At 38.8% G+C, this 24,423-nt stretch overlaps 1 protein-coding gene across 2 annotated transcripts in view; it reads left to right on the top strand.

The window, feature by feature from the left end:
- The first annotated feature begins 19,170 nt into the window (after window positions 1-19,170).
- KLF7 (KLF transcription factor 7) overlaps window positions 19,171-24,423 on the top strand; it is a 98,997-nt gene continuing 93,744 nt past the window's right edge. Inside the window, exon 1 of one of the 2 annotated variants that reach the window (XM_054549705.1) lies at window positions 19,171-19,235. The gene's annotated coding sequence lies outside the window, so the exon portion shown is untranslated. Of the gene's footprint in view, window positions 19,236-21,686; window positions 21,758-24,423 lie in introns of those variants that run through there. The other variant, XM_063713005.1, reaches the window with a different exon arrangement.

The following is a 24,423-nucleotide window of genomic DNA, read 5'->3' as shown; positions in this document are numbered from 1 at the left end:
AATAGTGTGAGACCACTTAAGAATACTAAAACAATAATAAAGCCATAAAAAGAAGTCATAAGCCAGGACAAATGAAATGAGAACCAGAAATGTGCCAAGCCCAGGATCAACATAGTGGCTGTTGTTGAGCTTCAAGTAAGAATGACAAGGCTTATATTCCTTTGGGTATATACCCAGTAATGGGATTGCTGGGTACAATGATATTTCTGTCTTTAGGTCTTTGAGGAATCACAACACTGTCTTCTACAATATTTGAACTAATTTACACTCCCACCAACAATGTATAAGCGTTCCTTTTTCTCTACAACCTCACCAGCATCTGTTATTTTTTAACTTTTTAATAATAGCCATTCTGACTGGTGTGAGATGATATCTCGTTGTGGTTTTGATTTTCATTTCTCTAATGATCAGTGATGAGCTTTTTTGCATATGTGTGTTGGCTGCATATATGTCTTCTTTTGAGAAGTGTCTGTTCATGTCCTTTGCCACTTAGACGCATGCATGCGTATGTTCACTGCAGCACTGTTCACAATAGCAAAGACATGGAGTCAATCCAAATACCCATCAATGATAGACTGGATAAAGAAAATGTGAAATATATATACCATAGAATACTATGCAGCCATAAAAAATGAAATCATGTCCTTTGTAGGAACATAAATGGAGCTGGAGCCCATTATCCTTAGAAATTAATGCAGGAACAGAAACCCAAATACCACATCTTCTCACTTATAAGTGGAAGCTAAATGAAGAGAAGACATAGACACACAGAGGGGAACAACAAACACTGAGGCTTGTTGGAGGGTGGAGGGTGGGAGGAGGAAGACAATCAGGAAAAATAACTAATGAATACTAGGCTTAATACCTGGGTGATGAAATAATCTGTACAACAACCCCCATGACACATGCTTACCTATGTAACAAACCTGCAAATCCTGCACATGTACCCCTGAACTTAAAATAAAAGTTAAAAAAAAAAAGCACAAGGTCAAGTCCAGTCTCTGTCCCTAACATGTTGGTGAATTTGAGTAAGACACTTCATTTCTCTGGGCTGTGATATCTTCAGCTGGAAAGTTCAGGGACTGAATCACTAGATTTCTGAAATATCATCCAGCTTTAAAATCTCAAGTTCCTGTGACTTGGGACTTTTATAATTTATTCAGCTAAATATAAACATTGGTTTTAGGGCTGAGGTAGCGTCTTGAAAGTCTAACCAGTTATCTTGCAGATGGGGGTACCTTTGATCATGAAATAGACAGTGCAGGAGAGGTGGGGATGTGTAACCTGTCTCTACTTGGCGGGAGTGTGGGAGGGACATCAAAGCTGGCCACATTTTCATTTCCATAGGGACAACATATGCAGTTAACCCCCAGAGAACTATATCTTTTGTTTTGCTCTGATCTACAAAGTCTTTCAACATTGGAGGCAAACAACTTTTCAGATTTATTTATTCATTCCCTTAGATGTAAATATCTGACTTTTTTTTAAAAGGAAAATTACTTTATAGTTTTTGTACTCTCGACTCTCTCTCTCTCTGTATATATATATTTACATGGCTAAGATACTTTGAATACAGAAGAGTAAAGGCAGGAAGTAAAAACAAAGCAAGCAAACAAAAACCACACTGTATCCCCACAACCCAGTCGTAATCATTGACTGCCCAGAAAAAGCTGCTTTAAGAGAGATTAGATAACTAGAAATGTTTTTATTATACTAGGTAATGTCACACTGCTTTAAACAATAAGAGTGGATTTTAATTTAACTCAAACTTAATACAAAGAAAAATAAGTTGAAATAAAACAAAAGAAATTGCCTGGCTTAAAATAAGTGCTTGCTTCCACGTATCTGTTGCCGGGAGAAGACGCTTGCCTTAATTTATCCTACATATCTGTCTTCACTTACAATGACAAAGAGACTAAAATCTTTAATGTGCTCAACTAATTCTCATCACCCTATTATTTTCTTCTATTGTGATGTTTAATTGCAACATATGACCATACCTTAGAGTATAATTCCAGGTAAACTTGAGTATTTGAAACAATGATACCATGGCCATAGGGACTGCCTAGTCAACAGAAAAGAAAAAAAGACCATATGTTTCTGCTTCATGTATGATCCACAGGGAGTTTCTAAAGAGATGATATTGTGGCCCTGAGTATAAGCAGTGCATGGCACATGCTCCTTTGCACACACAAGATTACTTGCTTTTTAAAACTGGAGAGGCAGGATGATCAAATACATGTGTTTGAGGAAGCCCAAGGATCTGCCTCCATTCCCACACCCTATTTAATAATTCAGCGATTTCCAAAGCAGAATGATAACACAAGATAATCCACGAGAGGAAAATGAATTTTAAACTCATCCTTACAAAGTCACTATTTTTGGTGTATGCTTTATAATGTCCATGCTGCATTATGCAGTAGTACAAGTATACCATTTACAAAGAAATGAGTAAAGATGCACTTTGAGGGTGTGTGCTTAAAATGTTCTTAGAGGGAAGAGTGCCCAGGCAAGACTGAGAACCCCTGCATTAAATGGTGATGCAGAGCCTGACAGGATTTTTCTCTGTGCCTTTGTCTTTCCGTTTGTAAACTGAAGCTCCTGTCCCCTCTCTTTCTGTTGCCTCCCTTCCAGGGAAGTTAGGAGATCCAGAGAAAACAGTGTTGCCCTAAAGAGCAAAAATTCCATAAACATTATGCATTAATTAGGATAATGTAATTCAGACTTTAAAAATGATTTTTTAGCACTTATTTTACTTCCTATGTTAATGGTCTCCATCTCCTTTGTTTAATTCATGTTTGTGGGCATACTCCCAAATATATATTCTAAATTAAATTAAGAAGCCAAAAACAAAAAGTCTAGGAGGGGGCTTTTCACTACACACCTGACAGATTCATTTTAAATCCTCGTGTCTTAATATATGGCTGAAGGGACATAACATAAATGGGCTCTGAATTTCTCCCATGTAGCTCATTTACAAGAGTACCTTGGCTTGCTGAGAATTTGCCTCTTGTGGCCATTAGAACACTTATTAGAATATTAGTTATTAACACAGAAAGTGTGCTTGCATGTGTGTGCATGCACTGACAGGAATGAAGCTCTCTAGCTACTTATTGTTGGGGCTAATTTAGATTGCAACATGTTGCACCTGGATTAAAAAATAGCTAAATCCAAGAACGGATTTAGATGAGACTCAGGGGTAGAGGGCTGATCGGCTGACAAGGGCAGAAGTGGAGGGAGTCACATTGCCCGATGTACCTTGGGTTCCTGAGATTTAGAGATCCAATCATGTCATAAATCCAGGCAGCAGAGCTCTTTCTGCCTTACATTGCAGCTGCATTACTCTGCTGGGGCTGGCATAAGAAAGTACCACAGACTGGGTGGCTTAAACAACAGAATTGTATTAGTCTGAGTCCCAGGTGTTGGTGGGGTTGGTTTTTTCTGAGCCTTCTCTCTTTCTTGTAGGTGGTCACCTTCTCCCTGTTTCTTCGCCTGATCTTCCGTCTGTGTGTGTGTCCTAATCTCTTATTAGGACACCAGTCACATTGAATTAGGGCCCACCCTAATAACCTCATTTTAACTTAGTTACCTCTTTTAAAACTCTATCCCCAAATATAGTTACATTCTGAGGCATTAGGGGGTTAGGACTTCGACATACAAATTTTGTTGTGGGGGGACATGAGTACAATTCAAGCCATAAATAGGGCGTTCCCCAAGGTGATGAATGCACAGCCATCCTAACAGCATTTCAGCTAAGTGTCAGATAAATTCACATTGGACAGTAGCTTCCTTTGGCCTCGACTATCTTTATACACTATTGTGAAATGCTTTATTGTGTAGCTGTTAAATAACATTTGTTGCTTTCCATGACAGAGGTGGCTATATTCCAGAAATGAATGAAGTATTTCCTGTGCCTTTTCAGTAATGAAGGAAGGAGAGGGAAGAAAATTGGTGATATTAGTACTGTCAATTACCATTATAAGATATTCAGGAGTGCAAGTTTTAATCCCATTTGTAGGTCTCATTTACATGGAAAAAATTTGATTTATACATTAACATAAATTTAGTTTATTTTCCTCCTGATTCAATCCCACCTGAAGGGACTTGAACTTGAACCCTTCAGCATATACAGAAGAGGGTCAAAATACAATTGGTTTGCTAAGCTGTCACACAGATTCCCTTGCTAACATTTGCAGTATTTTTCTTGGCTGACCAAGCACTTTTCTTCCTGGAAAGTAAATAGAAAACAGCTGTCTATGAAATGGGTCAGAGCAAATATATTTGGTCAGGTGCAGGATAAATAGCTCATAGACTGACTAAAATAGTCCTAAACAAAACAAAACAAATCTCTAAGCCACACAGACCCAACGCAAAGGCTTTCAAAGGCAAAAAACAAACAAAACAAAAAATCTAATGTATTTGTGACTCATTCATATTTCTATTAAATGTGTGTTTCCTAAAGCTTTATTTTCACAACTAGAGCTCACCAAAGCACCAATCAACCAACCCAAAACTCTAAGCCTGGAAGAATTCTTATAAACTATGCTATTCCCTGGTGCCCTAAACCCCATGGTGGTCTAGAGACTCTGGAACCTTCAAAATCTCAGAGGACATAATTGAATGATTACTGCCTCAACAGACAGGAGGAGAGTATGACAGGTTGATAACCAAGTCTGATATTTCAGATAATAATCAGTATTCTTTTAATGACCAGAAAAGATTTGGAGGAAATATATGGACAGAATGTGTGGAGAAACAAAACATTCAACTTGCAAAAGAAAAAAAACAAAAAACAAAATCTATCACTTCCACCAAAAATGAAATAATTCTCCATTTGTGTTTCAAAGACAATGAGACATTTAATCCAGTAGATATCAACTTTTAAGGACCTTTGTTTTTTTCCCCCATTTTATTTTAATTGTATCAGTCCCTTAGCAAAACCCACTATCATTATAGATGTCAACTGGGATCATAGAATTCTGGAGTTCAGTGGGAACTTGGAGATTTTCCTTCCTTCCATGATATTGCTGTATATTGGCTGTCCCTCCACCCCTACATAGTTCTCAGTCTTCTGGGCAGGCTTTTCTTTCCCTGTCCATCCTTAGATATTGATAATTCAGTCCTTCATGTTCTCACTCTTCCCAGGTGATCTTAGTCACTCCCATGGCTTCAGCTGCTATCCTTGTGCTGATGGATCCTCATGTTACCAAGCACAAGGAGCTCGCTGCATGATAAACTAGAAGCCAAAATTATGGTACCAGATTTGTGAGAAAAGAAAAGCTTTTACCACAGGTCAACCAATAAGGAGATAGGAGTCCAGCCTCAAATCTGTCTTGTGCTGGTTTAAGGCAGTATGTTTAGTAGAAAAGGTCTAGGGGTGGATTCTAGGATTCATGAGTGATTTTTGGAAGGAAGGGGGAGGTTTGGAAAGTCCTGGGGCATGTGCAGTTATCTCTTTATGCTACCTCATGGGTTGCATGTGCAAATTTGGGGGGAGTTAGTATGAAACATGCAATGGAAATTTGGGCTGCAACATCAGCAAGCTTGTTCTGTGCACAGTACAGTTGGCCATATTGGTTTCAACCGAATTTCAGTCAGTTTTTAAAATTTCATAAATGGAAGAAGTTTCAGCGTTTCAACAAGTTGTTTCTTTTCTTATCTGCCATCCCTCAAACTCAAAAATTTCTGTTAGTTAGTTGGTTTCTTTAACTCTCTGGGGCATGGTTTCACCAATGCCTATCTTTCTTCTGAACTACAGCCCATCAATCCAGCTCTTTACTGTCCATCTCTACCTTGACACTGTTGAACTAGTTTATATCCAAAACTGAACATCCCAGACTGACATTTTCATTCTTCCTAACTGTGCTAGCCAAGATGACACTTGTCTTGGTAGCCACTTCCTAACTGTGGTAGCCAAGATGACATCCCTGTCTCTTGGTATTTATGCCCTTGTGTACCTCTTCCCATATTAGATGGGGCTGATCAGTGTAACCAAAAGAACATTGTGGAAATGATGAAGCATGTCTTCTGAGGCTTGTTCATAAAGACATCGTGGCTTCTTTCTTGCTCTTTCTTGCAGCATTTGCTCTAGGGGAAGCCTGCAGCTATGTCATGATGACCCTCAACAGCCCTATGCAGAGGACTATGTGGCATGAAAGATGCCTTCTGCCAACAACCAGCCCCAACTTGCCACGCACGTGAACAAGCTAAACTGAAAGCAGATCTTCAGCCCCAGTCAAGCCTTCAGATGACAGCAACCTCAGCCAATATACTGACTATAACCTCATAAAAGACCCTGAACCAGAACCATCTAACTAAGCCACTCTCAAACTCTACCCCACATAAACTGTGAAATAATATATGTTTATTGTTATTTTGGGCCACTAAGTTTAGGGGTAATTTGTTATGCAGCAATTATATAACCAATATTCCAACTAAAGCTGAAGTGCCTCCTGCATTTCCTCCCTCAGTGGCCTACACTACAATCCAAGTTCAGGAAAAAATGAGAACCTTATTTAAGGTAGTGGTAATAAATGAATGGATTAACTGGACATTTAAAAAGTATTTGATAGAACTTGGTGATAGGAGGTGGGGCAGTTAGGGACTAGCAGGAATTTAGGATGAGAGGCGCATTCAGTTGGGCTTATGTTTTACTGAGGTCGATTCCAAAAGGAAGGAAAGAAAAATCCAGCCAAATAATCTTTAATGGACTAAGTCTTCTTTCATAAGTCGGTTTGCACAACTTCTTCACAGGAATCAGATTTTAAATATCATAACTGAAGAGAAAAAAACAGTAAGAGGAGGTTACCTTTATGGTGGAATGACACTAATCTTTCATGCTTTCAAATTTCTTGAAATTTCCTTCGTATGCATTATCTTATTTGCTGTTCACAATAAAACTGTGTATTGGCTAAGCCAGTTTTTATGAAAATATAAGCAGTGAGTAAAAGTAACATAGTGTGTCAGTTAGTAGTTTTTTTATGGACATTGTGACAGAGGACACAACTTAAACTGGCTTTTTTTTTTTTTTTTTTTTTTTGAGACAGAGTTTTGTTGTTGTTGCCCAGGCTGGAGTGCAATGGCACGATCTCGGCTCACTGCAACCTCCGCCCCCTGGGTTCAAGTGATTCTCCTGCCTCAGCGTCCCGAGTAGCTGGGATTACAGGCGCCTGCCACTGCGTCCGACTAATTTTTTGTATTTTTAGTAGAGATGGAGTTTCACCATGTTGGCCAGGCTGGTCTCAAACTCCTGACCTCAGGTGATCCACCTGCCTCAGCCTCCCAAAGTGCTGGGATTACAGGTGTGAGCCACCACACCCAGCAAAAGTGTTTTTTTCTAAAGGTACAAGAACAGGTACAGTTTCAGCTGTGATTCAGCCCTCAACAAAGTCACCAGGATCCATTTCTTGGCTCTGCTTCATTGCTTCTCGTAGGCTGGCTCATTCTCAGGCTGTATGTGATATGGTTCAGTGGCTTTAGGCTCCAAGCATGACAACACCCAACATTCTGATGGAGCTAGAGCAAGCCTCTTCAGGCAGCGTCTAGGAAAGTTCTGAAATTCACTCTGATTGGCTACCCATCTCTGAATCAACCACATAACCCAAGGAAATAGGAACTGCTGATGAGTCAGGGTCGGTTCACATGCTTCATACCTGGAGCTGAGAAGACATCAACTCCATCCTGAAGCTCATGGGCTGTGACTAGAGCAGATGGAGTTCTCAGAGGAAAGTCAGAGTACAGTTACCAAAGCAAGCAGTTACAGATGCTAGATGACCAAAATCCAATAACTGCCCAGTAAAAATATTATACTAAAATCTAGGAACATGTGGCTGATGGACAGTCATTACCAGGAAAAAAAAGTTGTTAGGTCTAAAATTGAGGCAAAGAAAGTGCCCGAGCTAGAATTAGAACCCTGACTACGTGAGTATTAGATCGGTTAGTGCCACTTCTACCCTACCGCCGCTGAGGCGGGAGGTGAACCGTCTCTCAGGTTGCAGACAGTGGATGGTTTCCCTCCCTCTATCTTCTTATTTCATGGCGGAGCTGAATCATCCTATGTTCTACATGCTGACAGTGGAAAGTTATGACCATACCCATATCCCGTTGTCTCTGAGTCTCCTGTGGTGCAGAGATCCCTGAGACTTGTAGAACAGAACCTGAGTGGAAAGTGGGAGGGGGATTAGGGGTGGTTCCCACGAATCAAGCAGCAACCTGGAGACAAGGAACACCTCCAACCTCAGCAGTGGATCAGAACGGCTGACTGAGCAATGGACATACTGTGCATCTTTCATTAGTGCTGAGACCAACTTTTAGCTTGGAGTCCCATGAAAGGGAAACTTAGCCCTAACACCACAGCAAGGAGCACAGTGTCAAGTGGGGACATTGCAGCACAGTTGCTGCAAAGACTCTGAAGTGCTATGGGAAGGGATATTTCCTAGGAGGGGTTAAAGGGATTCTCCTTAAGAAGGGGGCGGGGGGAATCTGAGTAAGAGGTGGGGGAAAGCAGCCAAAGCATGATACTTAGTCATAGCATCACAAGAATTCGACTCAGATTTCCTACAAGGTTGTCCTAAAATGCCCTGGCTCAGGTGGGTCAGCTTTGAAAGCACCCAGATTATCCTGTTTTCTGTCCTATGTTTAAAGGCAATTTGAAAGAAAGACCCCTAATTTGGAAACATGTGCTAAGGCTAAATCACTTTTTCAACTGAAAATTCTTTTTTATGTATTATTACACTCCATTTTCTGTCTTGTTTTTGTTGTTGTTGTTGTTTGTTTCTTTTTTCTTTTTCTTTTTCTTTTTTTTTTTTTTTTGAGACAGAGTCTTGCTCTGTCCCCAGGCTAGAGTGTAGTGGCGCGATCTAGGCTCACTGCAGCCTTTGTCTCCCAGGTTCAAGCAATTCTCTTGCCTCAGCCTCCTGAGTAGCTGGGATTACAGGCGCCCACCACCATGCCCAGCGAATTTTTGTATTTTTAGTAGACATGGGGTTTCGTCATGTTGGCCAGGCTGCTCTTGAACTCCTGACCTCAGGTGATCTGCCTCCCTTGGCCTCCCAAAGTGCTGGGATTACAGGCGTGAGCCACCGCACCCCGGCCCATTTCCTGAATTTCAAGGGGAGTGAATTAATTCTAATATAGAGAGTGGGTAAAAGGACCAATTTTTTCATGACTATTTGACCTCATATCATCTTGCTTTGCAATGCCCTGGTTTTTACATCTATAAATCAGAAATGATAAGCAACCTGCTTTATAGGAATGCAATGAAGATAAGGAGATACAATATAAAAATATATACTGAGTCAGAGAGACAGATAACACTATTTAAACCAGTGTATTCTTATAATCCTCATTATTACTAAGAATGATGTTATAGTTATGATAAAAAGTCAACATGCAGAAAGAAGAGAATAAAGTAATTTCTATCTTGGGCCAAGATGTACACTGTAGACATGAATTTTTAAAAGGTGAGTGGTTAACACTTAGCATTTGATTCTGCGCTTGTTATAAGTGAGCAACTGAGAATTTCTATCTTTTGGAGTGTGTGTGTGTGTGTGTGTGTTATACAGGGAGCAAGCATTATTTTGCATTTGAGGTCAAAACTGGAGAAATCAGGGAGACATCAAGTTTTGTTCATTAACTTTCATACCTTTCTAACAATAGCCCCCAGATTAAACCAATCTTCTACTGTCAAATTTGGGGACATTTTCTTTAGTGGATGGTCATAAATCTTGAGGGGAATATTGCTCACTTCTTTTAAGAATTAATGGTGATTCCTAGGTGGGAGTATGGAGTCATGTATCATACCCTGAAGCATTATGTTTTTCCCAGCAGAGATGCTCAATAGAAGTCTGGAAGCTTTTGTGGCTGCCAGCAATTTCATGGTTACCGTCCGAAGTAGAAAGGGCACATCATCAAATTCTTCCTTCTAATGCAATTTTGCCTTCCTGGAATTTGTAATATTTTTCTTATATGGATAGGGAATATTTTTTTGAGAGTGCACAGTCATGTTAAAGTAAATACCCTGGAGAAATACTTTCAATTAAAATTCAGAAGTTTTAAAATCCAGGCTAGAAAGGATTTCCCTGACCTACAAAACCTAATAAGATTTTTTTTCTTTCCATTTTCTCCCTCCTCATACCCCCTAAGTGTGTGGAGCTGTCCTGCTTTCTTACCTGGTGGCCCCATTTAGCTCTGCCTTCTAGACATTTAAGTCAGAAAATGGCTTTAAAGAATGTTTTGAGAAAACTTGACATACTGATCTACTCTCAACTCAATGATTTTTTTTTTTTTTGAGTGGAAAAGAGAAAGAAACCACAGAAGCAAAGCAATAACAAAATATTTTAGTCAAGTAAGAAAAATTTGACCAAGAGATACAGAGATAGTATTTGTGGTGATCAAGGGAGTTAATACCAGAAAAGTTTAGAAAGCAGAGATTTTGAGGCCTGAAGGGAGGGGAGTCAAACAGGCAGCAAGTCGACCTGGAGCAAGACAGTCTTATGTTACAGAGTGGCCCTCTCCTCTGTGGGGCCTGCGCCTGGCATTTCATCTCTCTTGGTTGGGTTATGAATGCCTAGGTTGCAGAATTTCTTAGTGAGTTTTGCACATTATATATGCAACACACCTATGCAATATGAGTACAGTGCCTCAAACCTAGGTACTCAGTTGTTTAGAGTTACCATTGTAAAATATTAAATGCCTGGGTATGAAAGAATGAAAATCTCTTCCTCTCTCAATGTGTTATCAGGATTATGGCTTTAAAAAATAGCTGTTCAACTAAAACTAATGAAAACTTCCAGGTTAGAACCTAGAAGCAGACATACAACAACTAAAATGAGTGCAAGAGGATAATGGTGTCCATTAGAGATTATTCTTACTCAGAGGCAGGGCTAGGACTAGGGAGAGGCAAGAGAAGTGTCCAGGGTGAACACTTAAGAGGCACCCAGCTTCAGGGCCTGCAGGCACTAAGCCTGAGCTTGCACAACACTGAGAGTGCGACTCCCTGCCCTACCCTAGGCCCTGTCCTGTTCAAAGGACATCCTACCTGGCTCATTGGCAGGATATCTTGCCCTGTCCCCAGTGGTTTCTTTCACACTCACAATATCTGGAGACAAAACAGCCACCGTTGTCAGACTTCTTTGACTTTCCAAACAAACTCCAGAAAGATCATTACAGGCAGGACCCAGCATAGGAAGGGAAACAGAGGTGCATTTAAAGCAATAAAATTTAACTGCAGAGATGATTTCATGTTCAATCATCAAAGTACACAGAGGGACTTGCTAAAATGTCCACCGTTGAGGGTAACAAGTCATGACCTCATTCTCTCTCACACTAGCCTTAGTATATATAAACGCTAAGATTAGCAAACAGGATCTTTTTTATTGGCTTTTCAAGAACAACATTGGGGCCTGGAAGACACGAGTCACCTTCAAAAACAAGCAACAATAGGAAGCTTGAAGCTGTTGGTGCACAGCTTTCAACATACATACTTTTTAAAAAATAATTTCAACTTAAAAATTTTAGATTTAGGAGGTACATGTGTGGGTTTGTTGCATGGGTATATTGCATGATGCTGAGATTTGGGGTATGATTGATCCCATCACCCAGGTACTGAGCATAGTTGCCAATTGGTGGTTTTTTTTAACCCTTGTTCTGCTTCCCTCCTCTCCATTCTAGTAGTCCCTAGTGACTATTGTTGCCATCTTTAGTCTATGAGTAGCCAATGTTTGGCTCCCCCTTATAAGTGACAACATGTGGTATTTGGTTTTCTGTTCCTGCATTAACTTGCTTAGGATAATGGCCTCCAGCAGCATCTATGTTGTTGCAAAAGACATAATTGCATTCTTTTTATGGCTGTATAGTATTTCACAGTGAACATATTTTTCTTAGACATTGTTTTCAAAACATTTCATTGCTTGATTTGCTCAACCCAATTCTCCATCTAAATCATTTGTAAACATAGCCTGATAATTACTTTGGATTAATTGGTATTATTTGATAAAATCATACAAAGCTAGATTTTTGAGAATGGTAATATGTTAGGAATGTGTTTGGCTATGAGTAACAGAAAACCCAACTACATGACTTTTAGCATAGGGGTTTATTTTTCTTATGTAACAAGATATCCAGACTCGGGCAGTTTCTGGTATAGGTTCAGTTCCTTAGTTCTCTGGGTCATTCTCTCATAATAATGACATGGCTGGGTAGCTCCAACTACTGAGGCAGTATATAAGGCAGAGAGAAGGAGGGGCAGTGGAAGGAAGGCACACCATGGTTGTCCCCTTTTACAAAGAAAGCAAAAGCTTCCCCAGCAACCCATACCAGCCCCCCTCATTATGGGTTGAGTTTTGTCCTCTCCAAAACCAGATATGTTTTTCCCAACCTCCAGTACCTCCGAATCAGCATAGTTTTTGTTCTTTGCGAATCTGAACTTACTTGGAGATAGGTCTTTACAGAGGTAATCAAATTAAAAGGGGGTCATTAGGGTGGACCCTAACCCGATATAAAAAAGGGAAATGTGGACACAGAGACATGCATACTAGGAGAGAGCCATGTGAACGGGAAGCATGCATCTACAAGCCAGGGAGAGAGGCCTGGAATAGATCCTTCCCTCAGAGCCCTCAGAAAGCACCAATCTTACAAACAACTTGATTTCAGACTTCTAGCCTCCAGAACTATGGGACAATACATTGCCTTTCCGGAAGCCACCCAGGTTTTGGTACTTTGCAATGGCAGCCCTAGAAAACTAATGCATACTGGAAGACTTGTTTTCATATGTTATTAGCCAGAACTGTACCCCTGGCATCCCTAACTACAAGGGAGGCCGGGCAAGTATATATTTAACTGAACATATTTCAATCAGAGCATTAGGATTCTGGTAGCAAAGAAAAACAGGGGGAGAAGGGCATAAATAATCAAGAGCATTTTCCACCAGAGAGAAAATGCTTGCACTTAATGAGTGGCCATAGGATGGGTAGCTCTCCCTCCAACACTAATCAGATTTGAAGTAACAGCACGTTGGAGATAAAGTTAGGCAGTGGAAAGAGTGCAAGGGGTGTGGGGCTAGCACTCACTTTGCCACAACTTCCTACGTGGTTTCACACAAGTTGCTTTAACCTCCAAGCCTCAGCTTTTTTATCTGATAAATGGGAATAATAATCTATGCTCTTAGCATTTGAATAGAGCTTTGTTTTGTTTTTTTTTTTTTCAGACGGAGTCTCACTCTGTCACCAGGCTGGAGTGCAGTGGCGCGATCTCGGCTCACGGCAACCTCCACCTCCTGGGTTCAAGCGATCCTCCTGCCTCCGCCTCCCGAGTAGCTGAGATTACAGGCACGCATTACCATACCCAGCTAATTTTTGAATTTTTAGTAGAGATGGGATTTCATCATGTTAGCCACGACAGTCTCGGTCTCTTGACCTTGTGATCTGCCTGCCTTGGCCTCTCAAAGTGCTGGGATTATAGGTGTGAGCCACCGTGCCCAGCCAATTTTTATTATTTATTTATTTTTTTTTGAGATAGAGTCTCACTTTGTTGCCTAGGCTGGAGTGCAGTGGCATAGTCTCAGCTCACTGCAACCTCCGCCTCCCAGGTTCAAGTGATTCTCCTGCCTCAGCCTCACGAGTAGCTGGGACTATAGGTGCCTGCCACCACGCCCAGCTAATTTTTGTATTTTTAGTAGAGACGGGGTTTCACTATATTGGCCAGGCTGGTCTCGAACTCCTGACCTGGTGATCCTCCTGCCTTGGCTTCCCAAAGTGCCGGGATTACAGGAGGGCAGTTTTTAAAAGGGTTTATCATTCTAGTGTTGTCTTTCTACATTGCCCTCTGAGATCTGATGGGGTAAAGCAAAGGATACCAACTAAGCTTGCGGGCTTTGGAGTCACCTCACCTGTTCCTATCACTTAGATGTTGTGTGGTCCAGGACCAGTTACTTAACGTCTCTGTGCCACAGTTTTCTTATATGTTTTTAATAGGTATATGATTAGTAGCTAATTGAGACAGTTGTGAGCATGAAATAATATATGTAAAGCATTCTGACAGTGCCTGGCACATAGCAAACTTTATACATGTTAGCTGTTCTTATCAGGCCTATCCAATTTATAGGTGATATGGAATCGAGAAAAAGAGCAAATGTTTTAGACCATAAAATCAAGAATGTAAAAAAGATTTTGACAGAAAGGAAATGAGCCAAATATAAACAGATGAAGTTTAATAAGTACACATAAAGGTCCTGTCTTGGGGTAAAACAGCAAGAATGAGGGAGGCCTATTTTTATAGTAGCGCATGTTAAAAAATGACTGATAGGTTTTTAGTTTATTATAAATTTCATATAAGTTAACCATGAGATGCACTTACAAAACAAAATTAGATTTAGGTTGCCTTGATAGAAATACAGTATTGGAAACAAAGGAAAATAGAACCCAACTCTGCCTCTGCACTGGTTGGACCACACTTGAAATGATAGATTTCCTTCTAGTATTCCTCACAGCAGCCACTGAAAAGTGATAATTGCCTTCACGTTCTTTAAGGGCTGGTATATGAAAAAGAAAAGATGTATTTTGGGGATGCTACAGAAAACAGAACATCCCCAATATGAATAAATTAGAGGTCTGCTGGACTACAGCTCAGTCTTAGAAAGAGATGACTATGAGACACCTGGAAATGGAATGGCCTCCTTCAGGTGGGTTGCGTGGGGGCCCCTGCTCACCTGAATGCTTAAGCCATAGCTGGCGGGATAATTCCTGGTGAAGCATGTTGCCAAGCAGACCAACAAGTAGTCACCCCTACTGCTTTGAGGAAGGGGTAGGTACTCACACAGAAGTCACATGTTGGTGGCCCATTGGCCAAATTTGGTCTGCTGTTGTGTAGTTTTTGTTCTTTGTGAAATATTTTTTTTCTTGTATATCTGGATTCCTTATCAAAATTTAAAAATCAGGCGATTTCACAAAAAAAAAAAAATTCTTTTTTTTTTTTTTTTTTTTTTTTTTTGGCTTTCTTTGAAAGATAAGATGATCTAGCAGCACATGGTGGATCTGTATTGTCACAGATGGCTGGAGTTGAGCAGTAGCCATCTCCTTTAAATGGAATGTGCCTTCTCCAATTATCCAACGTCCTTACCTGGCCCACCTTACTCATTGAGGTTACCTGTCTGGTTCATAAGAATTTGAGTTTGTGATTCACATGCCAGTCTCTAGGGGCTTCCTTTACCCAGAGGGTCTAGACATTTCCTTAGTTTTGTCCTGCAAACATTAGGAGAAATTAGTTAAATCTGTGGAAGGGTGGGTAAAATTCAGATACATGTAGAGACTGGAGATGTGTTACAGAATAACTGCAAGTTTTAGAAAACACTGACATAGCAAATGTTTAAAGCTAAGTGTACATTAAGAAGCAAAAAACATTAAAAAATTTTATTTGAATTTTGGTTGCAATCTACATGTTCTAAATATATATGGTTCTTGCTGATATCTCCCTAATCTTTGAACCCGTTCCATTCTTCATAAGTCATCATGGATCCTTGCATTGTATTTATTGATGGATGGATGGACAAATGGATAGAAATCATGCAGGAAGGATGGAGAACATAGAGAAAAATGTAACCAAATGAGTACTACTGTTTCTTTCTATGATATATGATCATGTAATAAGTGTGTATTAAGTATTCTGTGTCAAGCATTGTGCCAGGTTTTAGGGGATGCAAAAAAGGAGTAAAAAACACAGACATGTTCTGAGGACCTTATTATTTTTGCCCTTATCGTTAGTTTCAGCTTAAAAGTTAGGACTCTAAAATTTGAAATCCAGGCTCATTGGGTTCAAATCCAGGCCGTACTCCTTCTGTGCTCTGTAATTTTGAGCAATTTACTTAACCGCTTAATAAAATAAGGATGATGCCAATAATATCTATTTCCTGATGTTGTTTGGAGGATTAAATGAGAGAATCATGTAAGAGCATTTAGTACAGCACTCAGCGCTTAGTGAGCATTCAATAAATTATTCTAAACTAGCTTCATTCAAATACCTGCAGAAGGAACATCAAAATGAGAAAAGAAGGTTCATTTGTGTGGACACACACACACACACACACACACACACACACACCTTCACTCAAAACTGGTCTTACTTTCACACTTCTCTTCCCTTTCCTCCTTCTCCCCTTTATCTGCTGCCTCCTCCTTCTCTTTTCTCTATGACTTCAAAGTTAATTTTTTTAACAATTTACCATAAACTTTTTAAACATATAGCAACGTTGAAAATTTTTTCCAGTAAATAACCATAAATAGGTGAGATTCTGTGCTCTAGAGGCATTGATTCACACTAAGCAAAGTTACAAGGAGCTAGAATAACAATGTGTATCTATTATATTTCTTTCTCCCTTATCCTCTGGTATTTGACTTCTGTCTTTTATTTAATACTATTTTTTTTGTATTGTAGTTCCTGTATTTTATTGTATTTGTTCACACTTCCTCTCTGGAATAGAAGAAATAAGAAACAAGTATGTAAATAAATAAAAATAGATACTATGTGTTTACAAAGGGAAATCTCATATAAGTCAGTTCATTCAAAAGAGGAAATCACAGATCAGAAGGTTGCTATGGTAAAGACAAATCAAAAAGGGGAAATTCTACGTTGTCAAATACTTAGTAAAACTACTAAAGTAGATCTGTTTCCATTCTAAATTATCTTTAAAGGTCACTTAGGACAACAGTTACCCCAGGGCAGTGTGGAAGAAAGTTATATTTAACCAGTCCTTACTCTTTAGCTTTCCTTTGGCTAATGCTGTTACTAGTTCACAAAAAGGCCTGTTATTGTATCACCTTTTGAAATGTTACAATATTCAAGATTATAGTTTCCCTTAAAATGTGATAAATGCAACAGTAACTGTTTCTTAATAGATTGAGAAGTGCCTTAAATTCTGAAAAATATATTACTCTAAATCCCTCTGTAAAGTGGGTTCTTTGAGAACATCTCATATACTTTGGGTAGATTTTGGTAATAGTAATTATGAAAATTTTTCTACGTGCCTTAGAACTTCTATATTCTTTCAAGCACTTTTGATATCATTTGAGCTAATATCATCTGCTCCTGTTTAGGCCAAGCTGACAGAATCTAGCACAAACAATATGGTGTCCAAAGAATACTATAGAAAGCAATATTATTTTAAAATTTTATTAAAGATATTTTGTATGTTCTTTAATAAATTGTTTTTTAAAATAATAGTTTTGAACATGTAGAAAGGACAAAACAAAAGAGGATTGCTTTAACATGAATATTCCTCAAAGGTTGAAAATTGATATCACAGAAAAGGAAAGGATTGGGGCTTATATGTGGCACAAGGAGAGCTGGGTGGAATTTCCCATTTGGACAAATTGGGTAAGAGGAGTAAGCCTCTCTGAGTTATGCTACCTTTTGGTCTTCATCAAATGAGATTGCACTGGCTTTCCAAATAATGACCAAAGGGAGGCAGAGCAGCTAAGGGCATACCTTCCACGATGCCCAGTTTGGGAGAAGCCAAAATGAAATGACACAGTATAAAGCATGACCACATTTGCTTCAAACAATCTTTAAGCATTGCAAAGCGGAAGGAGAAGAGAGGAGAATTGTGAAGCATTCTGAGGGGGGCAATGAAGCATTATTTCTCTCATTTAGATGGCACAAATGGAGGAATTTTTTTTTTTTTGAGATGGAGTCTCACTCTGTCGCCCAGGCTGGAGTACACTGGTGCGATCTCGGCTCACTGCAAGCTCCGCCTCCCGGGTTCATGCCATTCCCCTGCCTCAGCCTCCGGAGTAGCTGGGACTACAGGCGCCCGCCACCACGCCCGGCTAATTTTTTTGCATTTTTAGTAGAGACGGGGTTTCACCACGTCAGCCAGGATGGTCTCGATCTCCTGATCTCGTGATCTGCCTGCCTCGGCCTCCCAAAGTGCTGGGACTACAGGCGTGAGCCACCGCGGCCGGCTGAAATGGAGGATTTTAAAGCATGTGATAACTTACTCCTGAGGAGACCAGGGACAGCATTAAAAACTATGGCTCAGCTGAGTTTTCAAAGCACTCAAGTAAGCATCCTTCTGGTAAAGAAAATTTAGTCAGATTCAAATGAGAAACTAGTCAGAAAAAAAAAAAAACAAAACAAAACCTGCTTCTGGCATTATTAATTTTTCAAACTATCTAGATCTATCATATACATAAAAACTCATCATTGAGCACTTGTGGAATAGGTATCTCTCACTTAAAGGAATGGTCATTGTCAGCAAAGTTTGCAGTACAGAGACTTTCCATCAAATCAATCTTATTCTCCCATTGATTTCGATTACAAAATCCAAGATGCATTCTGCTGTTAAATCCCATTAACTGCATGCCAAGCCCTTTGGAAATGGCACTTTTAAAAGAAAAACGATAATATTCTGATAAAACATTGACAGTGATATTTAACATATTAATAATTACACTGTGTTGTATTCAACATGTCACAACAAAAAATGCTCAGGATGAAACACAACACTATCTTACAAATTGTGCCTCACATGCCACAAAAGCTAAGAATCTCTAAAACATTAGCAACTTGATTTCTCACTGGCTTCACAGCTATCTGGGCATTTGTGTCATTGCACAGCAAAATTAATTCTTTTTACTATTTTTAAAATTTTTTCTCATTTCCTACTGGCTTCTTTTCCAAAATCTTTGTCTAGAGACCCCTGAATAGCTTGTGATGCTATTCTTAGATGGGGAAAATCATCCAATCAGGTTCAATCATAGCAGCTTATCCTAGTGCTTGCTGGGATCTCCCTACCATTGAAGGAACTGGGCATCTCCTGAAAGCAATGTTGCAAAAGGAAGCAGTAGATCTGATGAAGGTTGGACTAGACACTTCAAATGCCTTGTCTAACTTCTGAGAGACAGTACTACTCTCTCAGAAATTGATACTGGTAATATGTCTGTGTTTACCATTTTATTTTCAACCTAAGTCCTTTGCATAATATATATTAAATGACTGAATGGTTTACATAATATATGTTGAATGACTGATTGAATTCAAATGATGATTTTGTTCTTCACAGAGGATACTGATACTTTAGGTGCTGATAGCTCAAGCTAGAAAAGTGACTACTGATATTTATCTCCACAGGAATCATGTAACACAGGTCATAATGACATTCAAAGTCCAACATTCTAAGGTTGGACAGAGCATTCTTGACAGTGAACTTTTGCTGGACTTGTGAATTCCTTACCTTTATCATGATGGTAGGTGAATTTTTGTTAAGCAATAGATCACTTGAGTTAGAAGGAAGCAGCAAATTGTCTCCTGGGTCACACGCCCATAACTCACAATCTACCAGGCCCCTCTTTTATCCATTTTGTATGACCCACTGCAATGTAAGATGTAACACTCAGGGTTGGCTTTGGCATTTTATTTAAAAATAAATGTTTTGTTAAACTATAATATACCCACAGAATTCTAAAAGCTAGTGGCAAGATTGGGATGTCTTCTGAAGAAGATAATAAGAGTTCTTGGTTAATTCACTGAGACCATTTTTTAAAGCCTATCATGTCTAGAAATCTCAATATGTTAGTGTCTTAAAATTAAACAAACCTAGGAAGTCAGACCCATGCTAATTAAACTCACAAAAAACACACATATTAACTAAAATGTCTTTGGATGTTTGACATTGACAATAGCAATAGTACTGCCACAGTGACCAGGCTCCTGTGGTTGTAACCAGTACCTTTTCTCCTGTAGGCAGAACAAATGGGAAGTCAAATTATGGGCAGAAAGTGAGCACAGAATGAAGACAGAGAGACGTATTTTCAAGAAATATTTTTATCCAGGACACTAGAGGCCTGATGAGACTACCATTTCATTTTTCTCAGTTATGAAACAGCTCTCACAAGTGGCCACATACATGTTCTCATGTTCTTCCAAATTCAAACCATGTTTCTCAGGCAGTCTTGTTTACCAACCTCCGCCTCTCTGACACTCACGTTTTCTACGACACAACCCAAGTTCACACTTTCCTCCACGGTAGTAAGATTGTGAAGGGAAGAAAAAGTCAGTACACAAAAATATTTATTAATGATAGGACCACTTATAAATTAGTCCCCCACTCAAACATCCCTTCTTAACAATCTTCTCTCCTGCTCTCATAGTAGCAAACATTTACAATACAATGCAATATATTCGATTATACTGCAAAGTAAAATTGCAAATCGTGCCAAAAGTGTTAGATTTTATGATGTCAATGAAAGTAAGGTTGATAAGGCCACTGGCAAATAGAGATTTGTAGAGTTAAACTAACAAGTGAAGGTAAAAATCAACAGGGAGGGTGACTATATTGCTGCTTCAGAAGAGAATACTTTGAATACAAAAAACCAATAGAGACCCTTGGGGAAACTGACGAAGCTCTCTAACATTTTTACAAAATGACCCTCTTTTTGATTATCTTGTAAAAGTCAAATATGAAATAAGGCATATTGTAAGCTGTGATGGGGAGAAAAAGTAATAACTTTTCCTCCCTTATCACAAGGTTTATGGCTGACACTCCTATAACAAAAGACAGTTTAACAAGAGAAAAATATCACAAATCTATTTAATCAAAGTTTTACATGACATGGGAGGCTTCAAAAATAAAGACACAAAGACCCAGGGAAAACTGTATTTTAATGCTTAGGTGTGATGAAGGATGAACAGTTGCGTTGAAGTAGGATTGAATAAAAAGGAGGTATGGCCTAAAGTTAATAAACTGGAAACTTAACAAGGCCTGTTTGTTCAGATTCTCTTTGGCCTCTAGGGAGGGGCAGAACACCTGTCACATGAAGGTCTTCAGGGCAAAAGGGAGGAGGTCAGAGAGTGACCTTCTTAGGTTTTATGGCTTGCTTTGAGGGAGAGAAATTTCAGTTTCTATGATCTGTTTCAGGAAAGAAAACAGGAGTAGGGGAAGGTCAGAGAGAAATTCCTGCTTTAGTGGCTCTCCCAATCTCCTTTGGCTCAAAATACTCAGCATGTCAAGGTGCCATACATATTGGGGTATTGTGTTCTGGGCCCCAACCGGTGCTTTACATTTTGTAGAAAAATTAAACCAACAATAACTTTCTTGATTTATTCATTTTACAATTAGCACATAGTTATACTAACAAGGTACATATTGTTAAATACAGGCATACTTTGAAAATATTGCTGAGTTTGGTTACAGCCCACTGCAATAAAGCAAATAAAGTGGGTCATGCAAGTTTTTTGTTTCCCAGTGCATATGAGTTATATTTACCCTATACTCTAGTAAGTGTGCAATAGCATTGTGTCTAAGAAAAAACAATGTACATACCTTAATTTTAAAATATTTTGCTACTAAAAATTGGTAACTATCATCTGAGCCTTCAGCAAGTCATAATCTTTTTTCTGGTAGAAGGTCTTTCCTCAATGTCAATGGCTGCTGACTGATCAGAGTGGGTTGCTGAAGGCTGGAGGGGCTGTGGCAATTTCTTAGAAAAAGACAACAATAAATTTTGTCACATTGATGCTTCCTTTCATGACAGGTTTCTCTGTAGCATGCAATGCTGTTTGATAGCATGTTACCAAAAGTACACCTTCTTTCAAAATTAAGAGTCAATCCTCTCAAACCCTGTGATTACCTTATCAACTCATTTTATGTATAATAATATTCTAAATAGTTTGTCATTTCAACAATGTTCATAGCATCTTCACCAGAAGCAGATTCCATCTCAGAAAAGAACTCTCGTTGCTAATCCATAAGAAGCAACTCCTCATTCATGTAAGTTTTATCATGAGATTGCAGCATTTTTGTCACCTCTTTGGGCTCTACTTCTAGTTCTTCTGCTGTTCTTACTATATCTGCAGTTACTTTCTCCACTGAAGTCTTGAACCCCTCAAAGTCACCCAGAAGGGTTGGGATCAACTTCTTCTAAACTCCTGTTAATGTTGATATTCTGACCTCTTCCACAAATGAATCACAAATGTTCTTAATAGCATCTAGTATGGTGAATTCTTTTCATAACGTTGTTAATTTACTTTGCCCAGATCCATCAGAAAATCACTATCTATGGCAATTATAGTCTTATGAAATGTATTTCCTTAATAATAAGATTTAAAAGCTGAAATTATTCCTTGATCCACAGGCTGCATAATGGATGTTGTGTTAGCAGGCATGACAACAACATGTACAACTCCTTATATATCTCCATTAGAACTCTTGGATGGCCAGGTGCATTGTCAATGAGCAGTAACATTTTGAAAGGAATCTTTTTTCCTAAAGAGTAGGTCTCAACAGTGAGCTTAAAATATTCAGTAAACCATCATATAAATAGATATGCTGTCATCCAGGCTTTGTTCTTCTATTTATAGGTAGAGTAGATTTAGTATAATTCTTAAAGGCCCTACAACTTTCAAAATGGTAAATGAGCATTGTCTTCAACTTAAAGGAACCAGGTGCATTAGATCCTAACAAGAGAATCAACCTGTCCTTTGAAATTTTGAAGCCAGACATTGCTTTCTTCCTCTAGCTATGAAAGTCCTAGAGAACATCTTCTTTCAATGGAAGGCTGCATCATCTACCCTTATCAATGATTTTAGCTCAGTCTTTTGGATAATTTGCTGCATCTTCTACATTAGTACTTGCTCCTTCCCTTGTACTTTAATGTTATGGAGATGACTTTTTCCCTTAAACCTCATAAATCGACTTCTGCTATCTTCCAACTTTTCTTCTGCAACTTCCTCATCTCTCTCATCCTTCATAACATTGAAGAGTCAGAGTTTTGCTCTGGATTAGGTTTTAGCTTAAAAGAATGTTGTTGCTGGTTTGATCTTCCATCCACACCACTAAAACCTTCTCCATATCAGCAATAAAGCTGTTTTGCTGTCTTATCATCTGTGTGTTTATTGGAGTAGCATTTTTAATTTCCTTCAATAACTTTTTCTTTCCATTCACAGAGTGACCAACTGTTTGGTGTAAAGGCCTAGCTTTTGGTCTATCTCAGTTTTTGATATACCTTCTTCACTAAGCTTATGTCTAGATTTTGATTTAAAGAGATATGTCACTCTTCCTTTCACTTGCACACTTAGAGGCCATAGTGGGGATATTAATTGGCCTAATTTCATTATTGTTGTGTCTTAAGGAATAGGGAGGCCTGAGGAGAGGAGGGGAAGAGCCAGTTGGTGGAGTAATTAGCATGCACACACACACTAGTTACTAAGTTCTATGTCTTATTTGGGCACAGTTCATGGTGCCTTAAAACAATTACAATGGTAAAACCGAAATAACTGACCACAGATCACCATATCAGATATAATAACAAAAAAAGTTTGAACTATTGTGAGGATTACCAAAATGTTACATAGAGACACAAAGTGGGTACATGTTGTTGGGAAAATTGTGCTGATAAGACTTGTTCCAAGCAGGGTTGCCACAAACCTTCAATTTATATAAAAAAGCAGTATCTGCAAGGCATAATAAAGCTATGCACAATAAAATGAGGTATGCCCATATAGGACAGAATAAATGTATTTTAATAACATTGAGTTTTATTTTCAAATAAAGTCTTAAGCAAACCTTTCTTCACTGATTGGTCTGAAATTTGGTCCCAGTTTTAAGTAGATTTACTTTGAGGAGTACTAATCACACTGGGATAATAAAGACTTCCTATACTAATGAAGCAAAACTTTACTGGTGGAAACAGCCTGATGCCTTTAATGTGTGTATTCACATATTAAATTTTTACTATTTTATTCTTAAAATATCCTCATTTATTTCTAAGCTCTCCCGGGTGGGGGGATAATTTATTATTTACTCTAGGGTGTTTCCTATAGGATCACTTCCAAAGAGTGACATTATTAGAAGTAAAATGAATACCTCCCAAGGCAATACTTGTGGAGAAGACAGATTTTGGAGTCAATTTAGAGGCAGACCTGTATTCTAATCTGCTTTTACCCACTTACTAGACACATGGTAATGAGCAAATTACATGCACTCTCTAAACTTTAGTATCTTCATCTATAAAAATGGAGCACTAATAGTTCCCTCACAGGATTGTGGAGATCAGAGGTATGTGTAAAATGCTAGGTACAAAGAAGGTAATCAGTAAGTGGTAGTTACAACAGTGCAGTTTATTTTGGTTTGCTGAACTGCCAAAGTTCTCTTGTGATCTTAATTTGTTGATTACTTTGTACATTTGGATACCTTGCATGTGTTTTGCAATGTGAATCTTGGGTCTCTAGGCTATAAAAAGTAGCTAAATATAACTAATATTGAAAATGTGCCTTTCAGAATGCCTTGCTGCATAAATCTCTTAAAATGAATCTAAAATATTCTACAAAGCTTGGAGCAAAGATCATAATCAGGTTTGCAGTATTTGCTTTGTAAAATTTTGGTTGAGTCCTTTTGCACGTCAGACGGCTGATAGTTACGTAGGAAAAGTCTCAATG

This window comes from Pongo abelii, chromosome 11 (genome assembly GCF_028885655.2).
Source record: "Pongo abelii isolate AG06213 chromosome 11, NHGRI_mPonAbe1-v2.0_pri, whole genome shotgun sequence".
Taxonomy (NCBI): Eukaryota; Metazoa; Chordata; class Mammalia; order Primates; family Hominidae; genus Pongo; species Pongo abelii.
The sequence above is the reverse complement of the archived record's forward strand: the minus strand, read 5'-3'. Positions and strand labels throughout refer to the sequence as shown.